The following is a 5,196-nucleotide window of genomic DNA, read 5'->3' on the forward strand; positions in this document are numbered from 1 at the left end:
TATGACTTTTTCCTATTTTTTTTTTAGGTTTTTGCAAGGCAAATGGGGTTTAAGTGGCTTGCCCAAGGCCACACAGCTAGGTGATTATTAAGTGTCTGAGGGCAGATTTGAACCCAGGTACTTCTGACTCCAGGGCCAGTGCTTTATCCACTGCACCACCTAGCTGCCCCTCTTTTTCCTATTTATTACCATCTTTGTCAGTATTTAATTTTAATTTCTTTTATAATGAATGATTTAGTTCATTATTTCATAAGGTTCCTGAGAGTTTACATTTCTCTTTTTGTTCCTAACCTTTGACCATTTAGCTTTTGGAAAATGACATGTTGTTCTAAGTTTGTGTGAATTTCCTATGAGTTTTTAAAGGTCAGATTTTCATCAGAGATTTTTGATGCAATCAATTCTACCCTCAAATAAAAAAAAGTTCTTCTAAATGCATTGAATTTGTCCAAGTAAACACTTTTAAATTTTAAAAAGTCGTCATTTTTTGTCTTTTATATTTTTCTTTTCAAATCTTTCTCTATAAACTAAAGAAATAAAAGATATGAAATTTCATTCTCATCTACTTTTTAATATCTATTTAAGGATTATGAAGGGAGGATGACATAGTAGGTAATCATAGAGATGGCCTGAAAAACACAAATTCAAATCTTCTCTCTGATACACACTAGCTGTGGAAAGTCAGATTACCTCTCAGTGCTTTAGGCAACTCTCCTTGTAGATTCACTATACTAATGAAATCACAAGTTTAGTCACTGTCCCTATCATATGAAATTTATTTTAGTTATATGGTGTATAATTTTGGTCTAAACTATTTTCCATGAAATTACTTATCAGTTTTCCTTGAAGTGTTTATTGAATAAAGAATTCCTTTTGTAGTAGTTTCTATTGTTGGGCTTAGAACAGCAGTCTGCTGCAATCACTGCCTTGAAATTTTTTCATTTAATCTATTCCATCAATATTTTTAATATTTTAATGAATATGAAATAATACTGATAATTTCAGTCTTATAATTTGAAATCTTGTATTGCTTAACCATCTATTCTTTTTTCATTATTGTCTTGGGAATTTTTGATCTTTTATTCCTGCAAATGATTTTTAATTTCAAGTTTTGAAATTTTGGATTTACACTTGCAAAAAGAACATTTCAATGTATAAAATGAAAAAGAAAAAGTAGATTTTATATGCAATCTTAGGTCTCCATTATGTACAACCTCCTTTTTAAAAAAAAGCATATGATTAATTCAATATTTTTGTATTACTTAGTAAACTTTAGTGGTTCCAGAGGATATAATATCCTTTGGCATTCAAAACTCTTATAACCTTAAAATTGTGAGAACCTTAACAACTACAGCAACAAATGGATTAGATAAGAAGTTTTATTCTCTGGGATTTACCATTACTATTATGAGGATGTAATGACCACACCATGCTGAGGGAGATAAGAAAATTTAGACAGCAACAAGGAGAGGAGAACAGAATAAACCTAATAAGAGTAGATGAAGCCTTAGATTTCCCTGGAGACCTTTCCATTATCTTATCTGATATCAAAGAGAACCAGTGTTTTACAATGCTATTTTTCCTGAGGGAAGTAATTTTTTTTATGTTTAAGTATCAGTGATGAAGGGTAAATGGATGGTGCCCTCATAAAGATGAATCTTCTGAAAGTGAAAAACTAGTCCTGAGGTTGGAAAATCTCAGGATTTTTATTTTATAAGCCTGAAAAGTTCTCAGATTGTAACTTTTCCTGGGGAAACAATAAGTTGCTTGAAGATAGGCTCAATAACAAAGGAGAGTGCCTGAGGGAAAGAGAGAAAGGAAAATACCATAAGAGCTGGCTGGGCTTAGACTGGAATTAGTTTGGCTACATGGAGTTTCTCCAGTGGCATAGGTTGGGTCTAGCTTAGAGAAAGAAAATAGCCATCCTGCAAAGAAGAAAAGAGAGGAAAAAAGAGAGAACTCTACTCTGGAAGACCTTATTTAAACACATCTCCATAGCGGGTTGGACAACGGTGTCCTGGGAGGAGGGATATTCAGGCTCCAGGTATTCTCCAATTTAAATGCCACAGGGTGACCCTCCAAGGAGTGGCTAAGACAGTACTTACTGTTCATGGGTGGCTTTCCATGCACTAGTCTTTCCTGTTTCAAAGGGTGTGATCTTCAAGTCCAACATCACCATTTCTTGCAAGACCTTTAAGTCTAACATGGTCATTTTACCAGGTGGGCAGGGAAACACTCCTTTCCAATTTATAAAGAATGCAATTTTTTTTTGGACTAAGGAGGGCAGGACAAGCCTTCCTTTCAAAGTCTAAGGAGAACACATTCTGTTCCTCACAATAGCTAAGAGAATTTGACCTTTAATCAGAAATAGCAGTAAAAAGTAGTAATTATTATATTTTGACACCTAGCACATACACCTTCTTCCCACAACTTTGCAATCTTTTTACAATTTACTCCCCACGATATAGTCTTTGATTCCAGTGACAGAAACTTCTTTGTTTTTTACAAACAAGACATTTTAACTCTTGACTTCCCCATTTTCTCTGGCTGAAGTTCTCTCCTTCTTTATCTCTATCTCCTGACTTTCCTGATTTCCTTTGAAGTTCCCACAAAAATCCCATCTTCTATTGTACACCTTTCCTAATCCCTCTTGAGTGGGATAAAGTCTGAGATTTCTTCAGTAGAATATTATAGATTGGAGAATAGTTAACTATGTGCCCCTCCTCCCTTGACAAAGCAACCTCTGGGATATTGGTGAAGAGTCAACTGACCCCACTTTACTTGTAGAAGTCCAGATGACCATTCAATTCCTGGGGTTGAAGAGATAATATGGTTGTGGTTTGAATTTTATGCTCTTTCCCCTAGATTAGTTTTTGAGTCTAGATTATGAAACCACATTCCTCATTAATGAGGGTGGGTCAGTGAGGGTCTGAATTGAGTTAGGATAAAAGTGATTTTGCCTTTTGCTTTTGCCTCAATCTCTGTAATTGATTGTGGCCCATTCCTCTAGAAATGAAAAAAGCTTCTCATACCTTGAGAGATCTCTGAAATTTATTTAAGTGACAATTGTACCACACACTCTTTGTTTTTTAGCTGTTTGCAAGGCAAATGAAGTTAAATGGCTTGCCTAAGGCCACACAGCTAGGTAATTAAGTGGTGTCTGAGTTCGGATTTGAACCCAGCTACCCCTGACTCCAGGGCAGGTGCTTTATCCACTCTGCCACCTAGCCGCCCCCACACACTCTTAATATTGGTACCTTCTCTATTAATTGTTTCTCATTTACTTTGGATATAGCTTGATTGTATATATTTGTTTTCTTATTTTTCCCTCCTTAATTTGTGAGCAACTTGAAGATGGGACTTTCTTTTGCTTCTTTTTGTATCTACACTACTTAGCACAATGCCTAGAATATAGTAGATGTTTAATAAAGTTAATTGACTATTGATTTACCTGTTTCACTGTGATTTTGAAAACTAGCTTCTAATTTTATTTAATCCATTTTTCTTTCAATTTTATATATCTTATGTTTTTGAACTTTTTAGTTTGGAATTTGGCTGATTTTTTCCTAGTTATTTTGCACACCCATTTATTGACTTTCTTTTGATTTTCTTTCTTTTTGTTGATAAAAATAAGTAATATATATATATATATATATATACAATTCTCCCTAAGTGATGCAGAAAGTGGGTTTAGGGAGTGTTGGGTTCACTTGGAGACAAACTTTGTAAATCTTTTGTTTGCATTGTTAAGGGAATCTTCCTTCTTCCTTTATAATCTAATTTAGGTCATACCTGAGGGCCTGACCTTCAACCTGATTTGGATTGTATTGTCTTGTGGTGGGGCAGCCAGGAAGCACAGACCCTGGAAGCATGTCCTAGACCACTTACCCCTTCCCAAAAGGCAAAAATCTCCTGTGCCGGACTTGGGTCATTCCCAGGTCACCACCTCTCCCATGGACTCTGAGAGAGAATTTAAGGAGATCTAGGGCTCCATCTCTTCTACTTTCCAGATGCATGTTGAAACCCTGGTCAGTTTAATCAGCAATCCATGTGGTCTACTTTTTAAACTGTTTTTAATTTTTCTATCACTTTTCTTATCTGTTGTAACTTCTTTTAATAAATCTTTATCTTCTTTTCACACCTGCATTCCCGGGTTTGAGTGGTTGATTCATCACAGGCAGAAATGAACCCAAGAAACCAGTGGCAACATAAGGACTGCTTGGGCTACATCTCAAAAATTTAAGGAGCACTGAACTAAGGGACCAGAGGGAGGCCTAATACATAGAGTTTTTTTTTATGAAAATGAAAGTGAAACCATTGAAAAATGTGAAGATTCCTATTTCTATTCAGGAACTATCAAAAATTTACTATATTTCATCTTTCTAAAATTCTATTCTGGTGCTCGCTATGGCAGCACATATACTAAAATTGGAATGATACAGAGAAGATTAGCATGGCCCCTGTGCAATGATGACATACAAATTCTTGAAGCACTCTATATTTTTAGTAAGATTAGGGGAAAAATTGTAAAAAACTCAAAATAAATAAAATCTTAAAAGAATTCTATTCTGATACTTAATTTTTTTCCTCATCATTTCATTTAAATTTGACTAGATTTTACAGTAGTATATGAAAGACCCCAAGTCTTCATATATCACTATTTGTTTAACCATTATCCGATCAGAGAATACTTAGTTTTTAATTTTGGCTAAAACAAAAAGACCTGATATTAATATTTTTTTGGTGTGTAGATACTTTCCCTCTTTCTTTGATTGTGGTATTAAAATTGCCATATATGTATCAAAAAAGGTATATACAATTTAGTATGGGGATTTAGGTGGCAAAGTGGATAAAGCACTGGCCTTGGAGTCAGGAGGATGGAAGTTCAAATACAGCCTCAGACACTTGCCTCTTACTAGCTGTGTGACCTTGGGTAAGTCACTTAACTTTGCCTTACATCTAGGGCCAGCTCTGTCATCCTAATTTATATCTGGCCAGTGGACCCAGATGGCTCTGGAGGAGGAAGTGAGGCTGGTGACTTAGTATGGGGTGGGGGTGGGGGAATCACTTCCCCTGATATAGTCTTATTTGAAAATGAAGGACAAACATTGTACAATTTAGTAACTTTTTTTTCCCTGAATGACTGGACTAATTCAGAAATAAATGAGCATGTCTGCTCTTTCAAATTCCCTCTAAAAT

The 5,196-nt window shown here is 35.2% G+C and overlaps 1 non-coding gene across 1 annotated transcript; it reads left to right on the plus strand.

The window, feature by feature from the left end:
• Window positions 1–4,395: 4,395 nt before the first annotated feature.
• On the plus strand, window positions 4,396–4,502 carry LOC141519802 (U6 spliceosomal RNA). The gene has a single exon (XR_012477438.1). It is a non-coding gene; the product is annotated as a U6 spliceosomal RNA (small nuclear RNA).
• Window positions 4,503–5,196: the final 694 nt, after the last annotated feature.

Source organism: Macrotis lagotis, chromosome 3, assembly GCF_037893015.1.
Source record: "Macrotis lagotis isolate mMagLag1 chromosome 3, bilby.v1.9.chrom.fasta, whole genome shotgun sequence".
In the NCBI taxonomy this organism is placed as follows: Eukaryota; Metazoa; Chordata; class Mammalia; order Peramelemorphia; family Peramelidae; genus Macrotis; species Macrotis lagotis.